This window comes from Hypanus sabinus, chromosome 13 (assembly GCF_030144855.1).
Source record: "Hypanus sabinus isolate sHypSab1 chromosome 13, sHypSab1.hap1, whole genome shotgun sequence".
Taxonomy (NCBI): domain Eukaryota; kingdom Metazoa; phylum Chordata; class Chondrichthyes; order Myliobatiformes; family Dasyatidae; genus Hypanus; species Hypanus sabinus.
In genome coordinates, this window is record NC_082718.1 from 56,010,687 (window position 1) to 56,021,419 (window position 10,733).

The window sequence follows — 10,733 nt, forward strand, 5'->3', positions numbered from 1 at the left end:
AATGCTGTGCCGAACATGTACTTACTTTAGAAATTACCTAGGGTTACCTTCTATTCTTCTAAGCTCCATGTACTTATCCAGGAACCTCTTAAAAGACCCTATTGTATCCGCCTCCACAACCATTGCCAGCAGCCCATTCCATGCATTCACCAATCTCTGCGTAAAAAACTTACTCCTGTCATCCCCTATGTACCTCTCTCCAAGCACCTTAAAACTGTGCCCTCTCGTGTTAGCGATTTCAGCCCTGGGAAAAAGCCTCTGACTATCCACACGATCAATGCCTCTCATCATCTTATACACCTGTATCAGGTCACCTCTCATCCTCCGTCACTCCAAGGAGAAAAGGCCAAGTTCACTCAACCTATTCTCTTAAGGGATGCTCCCCAATCCAGGCAACATCCTTGTAAATCTCCTCTGCACCCTTTCCATAGTTTTCATTATTAATGTTAAATTGTATTTTATTCCATGATAAATTTAAAATTAACCATCCCCTCTCTTGATAATATCATGGACACCTCACCAATACGTGCTCAACTGTTTCTTGCTGATTAGAATACTCACAACCTCTGATTATTGTATTTATTCATTAAAGACAATGTAGCGTTTAACAATCTTGACATTAACACCTCCACTCTCCTGCTCTTTCCTGCATTCATTTCTTTCTGGTAAAGGTCTTGGCCCAAAACACCGACCACCCACTCCCCTCCACAGATGCTGCCCGACCATGCCAAGTTCCTCCAGCATTTTCTGTGTACTGCTTTGGACTTCCAGCATCTGCAGACTTTCTTTTTTTTATTACTATAGACGTCTTCCTGTTTTTTCTTCATTCTGTACAATTTTTGATTTCACTTTTAACAATGTTTTACATTTCTCCTTCACTGTAATTTATTTGAATGCCCACTTCTGCATATCTATTTGCCTCCTTTTACTAATTTAAAGTCCTAGAGAAGTACAGCACAGAAACAGACCCTTCAGCCACCTTAATCTGTACCAAACTATTTAACCTGCCTAATCCCATCAAATTGCACCAGGACCACCACCCTCCATACCCCTACCTATCCAAACTTCACTCTGACATTGAAATCAAGCTCGCATGCACCACTTGTGCTGGCAGCTCGTTCCACACTTTCATGACCCTCTGAGTTCCCTTAAACATTTTAGCATTCATCCAAGACCTCTGTTTGTATTCCTACCTGCTTGCTCATTCTCTCTAATACCAACATGTGCTGGAATTCACATAAAACATATATAGATTCCCATCAGCTTAAGTCTGACGATGGTTTGTATTATCTCATACATAATGTCTTGTAAAATAACGGAACAACTTACAGATTTGCATGTCATTGCCCTGCAAGTGCTATGCTAATCTTCTCTGTATTCTTTCAATCTTAGTATAGCTGTATGTGCTCCTGAAGCAAAGCACAAACTTCATCCTCATCAGTGATCAGTTAGCCCACCTGCCAGGCGAGCCCTGCCCTCCGTAATTGGTCAAACAGCCCACCCACTGGGTGAGTCAGGCCCACCCTTAGTGGTCAGTCAGCCTGCCAGTCGTGGGAGTCCCGCCCTCCGTCATTGGTCAGACAGCCCACCCACTGGGTGAGCCAGCCCCGCCCTTAGTGGTCAGTCAGCCTTCCAGTCAGGGGAATCCCGCCCTCCGTCGTTGGCCAGACAGCCCACCCACTGGGTGAGCCAGGCCTGCCCTTAGTGGCCAGTCAGCCTGCCCGTTGGGGGAGTCCCGCCCTCTGTTGTTGGTCAGTCAGCCCACCGGCCCTGCAAGTCCCGCCATTAATCGTTGGTCAGGAAGACTAAAAAGCGCTCGAAGTTTGCCCTGTTTGTAACTTTAAAAAATTATTCACGCAACATATGCTGGAAGGAGCCAGCAGGCCAGACAACGTCCATGGAATGGAACAAACAGCCGATGCCCCGGGCAGAGACCCTTCATTAGGACTGGGAAAAAAGATGAAAAGAAGATAGGGAAAGGGGTAAAAGAAGTGCAAGGTGGCAGGTGATAGGTGAAACTGGGGTGGGGGTGAAGTAAAGAGCTGGGAAGTTGATTGAAAGGCTGGAGAAGAGTGAATCTGAAAGGAGAGGATAAAAATCCATGAAAGAAAGGGAAGAGGGAGGAGCACCAGATGGGTGATGGGCAGGTAAGGAGAGAATGGGAATGGTGAGGGGGGGAGTGGGTGCAATTACTGGAAGTTTGAGAAATCAATGTCCATGCCATCTGGTTGGAGGCTACCTGGTGGAATAAAAGGTATTGCTCCTCCAGCCTGATTGTGGCCTCATCACAGCTGTAGAGTAGGCTATGGACTGGCATATTGGAATGGAAATGGGAAGTAAAATTGAAATGGGTAGCTACCGGGAGATCCTGCTTTTTCAAGCAGTTGGGGCGTAGGTGCTTGGTGAAGTGATCTCTCAATCTACCTTAGGCTTCACTGATATTCAGGTACAAGAGGCCGCTCTGGGAACACCAGATACAGTAGATGACCTCAAGAGACTCACAGGTGAAGTGTAGCTTCACCTGGAAGGACTGTTTAGGGCCCTGAATGGTACTGGGAGGAAGTATAGATGCCAGAATGGTACTTACTCACACAAAATAGATGAAAAACAAACATTAAGCATTTACAAAACAGTGAGCAAATTCAAAATAAATATGATTATTACTGTCTATAAAACAGTCAATTCCCCAGGGGCTGGGGGAGAGCATTGTTCCCACTGTACCCATAGTGACCACATGCTCCCTCGCCAGGGGAACTGGGACATGTACGAATTCCCAGAAGAGGGGCAGGCAGTCATCCCGGGCAAAGCCCTCAACTGCCTGCTGCCTGGACCAGTGAATGGCCCTTGGCCAGGCCCAGAATCAAGCCAAGCAGTAGAGCGAACCGAACTGGGTGACCATATATAGGAATGCTGGGCTGAAGTGCCACCAAAACCTGAGGAATAGACCCTTCAGATATTTAAAAAAATAGGGGCTGCAATCTTGCGTACAGTTTAATGATTTCAAACTTACATTATATTTCTGCTCCCCATTATAATTCCTAACATTATTGATTGATAATCATCAGTGCATTGAAATTAGCAGAAAATGATGGTGGAAATGTATTTATACTTGTAGTAACAAAATGGAGATTTTTCTCTGTAACAAAATAGAACCTGCATTGTACCAGAGTGCTTTGCTCATAGTGTTCATGCAACATTATGCCAATGAAACCTGTGTCCTTGACAAACTGTAGATGAGTGGATTTGGTTAATGGAAGAATGCCAAGTACACTGATTAAGCAGACATGCAGAATGTCCTTGAATTGAAGCTATACTTGGGTATAAAGGAGTGGCTGTGCTGTCTGCTTTTATTTGACGCTATCACCGTCTCTTTTGCAGCAAGTAAAATAATTACTGTAGTAGATGTCATTATGATGATCAGCTCACAGTGTATTAAATTATATTGACCATGTAGTTTGATGATTTCAGAATTACATCATATTTTTGCTCCCAATTTAAATTCCTAACATTGGACATTAATAATCATCAATGCATTGAAATCAGTAAAAAATTATTTACAAAGCAGATGTTCCTAACCATACTGCTTTTATTTATTCAACGCATATAATAAACCTGAATTCCTGAAGAACAGAGTGTCAGCCTGGCTAGGTATAGTACAGAGTAAAATAATTCTACTTGAACTTGTCATCATGAACAGGTGCATCATGGCAGATGCATCTGTCTATGCCACCATTGGCAGAATTGATCACTGCAAGATTACTTGTGGAGACATTATCAATGATGATTTCATTGTGATTTGCAGCACAACCAACATCTGTAATGGAATAAACACAGAACAGATCTGGCAGCTCAAAACTGGGCATCTATGAGATGCTTTGACTATCATCAGCATCAGAAATATATGCCATCATAACTATAACTTCTGGACCCTGCACAGTCTTCAATTTACTATCAAGCCAGGGGATCACTGCTTGCTTAGTGAAGTGTTTAGAAGGCATGCTGGGAGCATACCAGGGACAACAAGGTCCTTGTTGTTAACTGTGTAGTGAATGGACAAAGTGTTTTCATAACCAAGTGGTCACATGGAAGCTTTGCAGTCCTAAGATTTCTTAAGATTACCTTATTTGCTACATGTACATTGAACTACAGAAGCACTTACTGAAGTATGTTGTCTGCATCGATGACGAACACAATTGGATGATGTGCTGCGGGCAGTCCACAAGTGTCATCATGTTTCTGGCACCATCTTAGCTCAGCATTCAATGCCATCGTTCCCACAATCCTGATTGAGACGTTACAGAACCTGGACCTCTGTACCTCCCTCTGCTATTGGATCCTCCACTTCCTAATGGGAAAACCCCAATCTGTGTGGATTGGTGATAATATCTTCTTCTCGCTGATGATCAACACTGGTGCACCTCAGGGGTGTGTCCTTAGCCCACTGCTCTACTCTCCCCATACCCATGACTGTGGCTAGGCATAGCTCAAATACGATCTATAAATTTACCAATGAATACATCCATTGTTGGTAGAATCTCAGGTGACAACAAGAGGGCATACAGGTGTGAGATTGGCCAACTCGTGGAATGATGTCACAACAACAACTTTGCACTCAATGTCAGTAAGATGAAAGAGCTGATTGTGGACTTCAGGAAGAGTAATACAAAGGAACACATACCAATCCTCAAAGAGGGATCAGAAGTGGAGAGAATGAGCAGTTTCAAGTTCCTGGGTGTCAAGATTTCTAAGGATCTAACCTGGTCCCAACATACTGATACAGTTATACAGAAGGCAAAACAGCGACTATACTTCATTAAGAGTTTGAAAAGATTTGGTATGCCAACAAATATAGTCAAAAACTTCTATAGATGAACCGTGGAGAGCATTCTGACAGGCTGCATCACTGTCAGGTATGGGGGGTGGGGGGGAGGAGGGGGGGGTCACTACTGCACAGGACCGAAAGAAGCTGCAGAGGGTTGTAAGCTTAGTCAGCTCCATCTTGGGTACTGGCCTTCAAAGAACCCAGGACGTCTTCAAGGAGTGGTGTCTCAGAAAGGCAGCGCCCATTATTAAGGACCTCCAGCACCCAGGGCATGCCCTTTTCTCACTGTTACCATAGAACCATAGAATATTACAGCACAGAAACAGGCCTTTTGGCCCTTCTTGGCTGTGCCGAACCATTTTTCTGCCTAGTCCCACTGACCTGCACCTGGGCTATATCCCTCCAAGCCCCTCGCATCCATATACCTGTCCAAGTTTTTCTTAAATGTCAAAAGTGAGGCGCATTCACCACTTCATCTGGCAGTTCATTCCACACTCCCACCACTCTCTGCGTGAAGTAGACCCCCCAATGTTCCATTTAAACTTTTCCCCCTTCAACCTTAACCCATGACCTCTGTTTTTCTTTTCTCCTGGCCTCAGTAGAAAAAGCCTGCTTGCATTCATTCTATCTATACCCATCATAATTTTATACACCTCTATCAAATCACCCCTCATTCTTCTACGTTCCAGGGAATAAAGTCCTAACCCAGGGGTGTCAAACTCATTTTAGGTCATGGGCCGGATTGAGAAAAATGCGACTTCATGCGGGCCGGATCAGTTGTGCACGCACGCGTGCTCCCACGGCTTTCGTTGCCTTCATTTTTTCAACCTGCTCTCATGTGTCTCAGTCTCTGCTATATCTAAAATTGTTTCACTTTACGAATTTTGTTTTTTATGAAGCAGATTGCCTAGCAAGCATTCTTTTTATGATTGGTATTAACTTACAGATGTAGATTACAAGAAAGTAGGCAATGAGAAAGAAACAATGCTATTTCGGCTAAAATTGTTTTGGGAGCCATACCTTTTCCATTAATAAACCGTTTGAAATCAAGCATTAGCAAACACAAATGTAGACCTAATGCAGGGGTGTCAAACTCAAATACACAGTGGGCCAAAATTTTAAAAATCGGTACAAGTTGAGGGCCGGACTGGTTCAGAGTTTATTGCAAAACTTATTGAAATGAATTTATTACACATATTAACCTGGAACTAACAAAGCTTAGGTTATTGCCTACAAAAACAACATTGAACATTAAATAAATAAAAAATCAGTTGCATTTATTTCTTATGGCTTTATCTGCAGCTTTTCCAGAGTAATTTCTAATGAAAATATTTTTCCACAGGCCAACACTCTGTGATTCACACTAGTCTAAGCCAGATACTTGGCATCTCATCTTGGATGCAAGTTCATCAATGTTTGGAGTCAGGCTCTGAGCTGAGGAAATGCTCAGAATTGAGTGAAGGTGTTCATCAGAAAGACGACTCCTGTGTGATGTTTTGTTTATCTTCATTAAAGAGAACAGTTGTTCACACAGATATGTGCTGCCAAACATAGAGAGCATTTGAGCAGCTTGGGTACGCAGCTGGGGCATTGTGTCGGGAATGAAACGTAGAAAGTGTGCAGCGCCCACCGAGTCATACTTTGCCTTGAGTGTGTCACTGCATTGGAGTTCAATCAGCTCCATTTGTATGTTGGTTGGTGCGCTTTCCACGTCAGCTGCAAATGGATTACTGAGCAGTTCCAACCTGCTTTTTTGGGCTTCAAAGTCGCCAAAGCGCCGTGTGAAGTCGGCACCAAGTATGCTAAGTTTTTCAGCAAACTTTGCACGTGGGAATACTACAGTAGAAACCTGCTCTTTCATAGTTTGGCAACACGGAAAATGGCTCAAGTTTTCTTGCTGCATCTGCGTCTCCCACGGGCGCAGCTTGGTTTTAAATGCCCTCACTGCAGCGTACATGTCTGTGATCACACAACCCCGCCCCTGAAGCTGCAGGTTGAGCGCATTGAGATGGCTCGTGATGTCACACAGAAACGCCATTTCACTTTTGATCAACTTTTTATCCCGGAGCTCTGTTGTGTCTTTCCCTTTGCTTTCTATGAACTGACAGACCTCCTCACGCAACTCGAAACATCTTTTCAGCAATTTTCCTTGGCTTAACCATCGCACCTCTGTGTGATAGGGCAAATCATTATATTCTGAACCCAACTCCTCCAGAAACGACTTGAACTCGCGGTGATTTAAACCTTTGGCTCTTATGAAGTTAACTGCTCGTGTTATGGTGCTCATTATATGTTCCATTTTCAAGGCTTTGCCACACAACGATTCCTGGTGTATGATGCAGTGATAAGCTGTCAGCTCACCTGCGCCGTTTTCCTCCCGCATCTTCTCCCGGATCCTGCCCACCAATCCACTCTTTTGACCACACATCGCGGGCGCTCCTCTGTCGTCAGTCCCACAAGTTTATCCCAAGGCAGTCTCATTATATTTACACATCTGGATACCTCTTCAAAGAGATCTTTTCCAGTAGTTGTGCCATGCATTGATCTTAATCCCAAAAGTTCCTCTGTTACACACAGACTTGAATCCACGAATGAAAATTGACAATTGGGCAGTATCAGAAGTGTCCCTGCTCTCATCCACAGCAAGGGAATATGCGATGAAATCTCTTCCCTTCCCCACCAGCTGTTGTAGATGGTGGCAAGCTCACATACACGGTCAGCAACGGTGATTCTGCTCAGGCTCACATTTGAAAATGCTTGACATTTATCTGGGCACACGACGTCGCAAACTTTCATCATGCAGTTTTTAACAAATTCTCCCTCGGTAAAGGGCCGGGCTGATTTAGCGATCTCTGCTGCCACAATAAAACTAGCCTTTACAGCAGCCTCACTTTGTGTTTTGGCTTTTGTGAACATAGCCTGCTGTGACGCCAGACTTCTTTTCAACTCTTCTACCTTCTGGAGCTTCTGTTTCTTGTCCAGATGCTTGTATTTGTCGTGGTGTTTCGTTTCATAGTGTCGTCCTACGTTATATACTTTAATTACAGCCACACCGTCTCCGCACACAAGACAAACAGGTTTGCCCTTTATATCTGCGAACATATACTCTGCCTCCCACCTGCCTTGAAAACCCGTTTTCAAAGTCCACCTTTCGATCAGCCATTTTTGGGGTGAGGGATAGCTGAAAGTTGACCACACGTGACTAGCGCTATAAGGATGCTGATGAGAGAGGAAGGCAAGCGCGAGCAATGCACTGGCAGTGCATTGTGGGATTTGTAGTATTAGTGGTGCATGCAAATATACTGGCGGGCCAGCTCTAATAGAGAAAAAATTTATTCATTAATGATATTCAGGAAATAAACCAGGGAAACCGAATAAACTCTAAAAGCTCTGAAAACCTGGTACCTGAATAAACTCAGCATTAGCCATATCATACGCCATAGGCACTTTGATTACTGGAGCCAGCTTTAATAGTAATTAGATATTATCTCGCGGGCCAAAGATAATTCCACCACGGGCCGGATTTGGCCCGCGGGCCTTGAGTTTGACATATATGTCCTAACCTATTCAACCTTTCTCTGTAACTCAGTTTCTCAAGTCCCGGCAACATCCTTGTAAACCTTCTCTGCGCTCTTTCAACCTTATTAATATCCTTCCTATAATTAGGTGACCAAAACTGCGCACAATACTCCAAATTCGGTCTCACCAATGTCTTATACAACCTCACCATTACATTCCAACTCTTATACTAAATACTTTGATTGATAAAGGCCAATGTGCCAAAAGCTCTCTTTACAACCCTACCTATTTGTGACGCTACTTTTAGGGAATTATGTATCTGTACTCCCAGATCCCTCTGTTCTACTGCACTCCTCAGTGTCCTACTTGTATGTTCTACCTTGGTTTGACCTTCCAAAGTGCAATGCCTCACACTTGTCCGCATTAAACGCCATCTGCCATTTTTCTGCCCATTCCTCCAGCTGGTCCAAATCCCTCTGCAAGCTTTGAAAACCTTCGTCACTGTCCACTACACCCCCAACCTTTGTATCATCAGCAAATTTGCTGACCCAATTTGCCACATTATCATCCAGGTCATTGATATAGATGACAAATAAAAACGGACCCAGTACTGATCTCTGTGGCACACCACTAGTCACAGGCCTCCACTCAGAGAAGCAATCCTCCACTACCACTCTCTGGCTTCTTCCATTGAGCCAATGTCTCATCCAATTTACTACCTCACCATGTATACCTAGTGACTGAATCTTCCTAACTAACCTCCCATGTGGGACCTTGTCAAAGGCCTTACTGAAGTCCAAGTAGACGACATCCACTGCCTTCCCTTCATCCACTTTCCTGGTAACTTCCTCAAAAAACTCTAATAGATTGGTTAAACATGACCTACCACACACAAAGCCATGCTGACTGTTTCTAATAAGTCCCTGTCTATCCAAATACTTGTAAATCCTGTCTCTTAGTATTCCTTCCAATAATTTACCTACTACCGATGTCAAACTTACTGGCCTATAATTTCTCGGCTTACTTTTTGAGCCTTTTTTAAACAATGGAACTACATGAGCTATCCTCCAATCCTCCGGCACCTGACCCGTGGATATCGACATTTTAAATATTTCTGCCAGGGTCCCTGCAATTTCCACACTAGTCTCCCTCAAGGTCTGCAGGAATACCCTGTCAGGTCCTGGGGATTTATCTACTCTGATTTGCCTCAATACAGCAAGCACCTCCTCCTCTTTAATCTGTAAAAGTTCCATGACCTCCCTACTTGTTTGCCTTGTTTCCATAGACACTATTCCACTTTCCATAGTAAATACAGATGCAAAAAAACCATTTACTATCTCTCCCATTTCTTTTGGTTCCATACATAGCCGACCACTCTGATCTTAAAGAGGACCAATTTTATCCCTTACTATCCTTTTGCTCTTAACATACCTGTAGAAGCTCTTAGGATTATCCTTCACCCTGACTGCCAAAGCAACCTCATGTCTTCTTTTAACCCTTCTGGTTTCTTTCTTAAGTATTTTCTTACTCTTTTTATACTCCTCAAGCATCTTATTTCCTCCCTGTTGCTTATACATATTATAATCAGAATTCCAATATCCCTCGAGAACCAAGGTTTCTTATTCTTATTCATTTTGCCTTTAACCCTGACCAGAACATACAAACTCTGCTCCCTCAAAATTTCTCCATTGAAGGCCTCCCACTTACCAATCACATCCTTGCCAGAGAACAACCTGTCCCAATCTATGCTTTTTAGATCCTTTCTCATTTCTTCAAATTTGGCCTTTTTGTAGTTTAGAACTTCAACCCAAGGACCAGATCTATCTTTATCCATGATCAAGTTGAAACTAATGATGTTATGATTACCATCAGGTAGGAGATACAGAAGCCTGAAGGCACACACTCAGCGACTCAGGAACAGCTTCTTCCCCTCTAAATGGACATTGAACCCTTGAACACTACCTCACTTCTTTTAATATGTATTATTTCTGGGTTTTTTGCATGTTTATTTAATCTATTCAATATACATATACTGTAATTTATTTATGATTATTATTATTTTCTTTTCTTTTTCCTCTTCTTCTATATTATGTATTGCATTGAACTGCTGCTGCTAAGTTAACAAGTTTCCCAACAAATGCCGGTGATAATAAACCTGATTCTGATTCTGATTCTGAAATCACACAACTCACTAACTCTAACTGTAGATTATTTGGAATGAGGGAGGAAACTGGAGCATCTGAAGGAAGCCCATGTAGTGATGGGAACTTACAGACTCCTTACAGACAGCAATGGGAATTGAGGTTGGGTCGCTGTTGCTGTAAATTGCCATCCCTGTCCTAACACATTGAGTAGTGAATGGTGCTGGACAACAAAGTTGGCAACAGGAGGA

General features: G+C 43.2%; 2 pseudogenes; both read right to left on the reverse strand.

Annotated features, from left to right (window-relative positions):
- Positions 1 to 1,309: 1,309 nt before the first annotated feature.
- LOC132404332 (U6 spliceosomal RNA) lies at positions 1,310 to 1,425 on the reverse strand (annotated as a pseudogene).
- A 4,604-nt stretch (positions 1,426 to 6,029) lies between these two features.
- LOC132403502 (general transcription factor II-I repeat domain-containing protein 2-like) lies at positions 6,030 to 7,985 on the reverse strand (annotated as a pseudogene).
- Between the last annotated feature and the right edge of the window lie 2,748 nt (positions 7,986 to 10,733).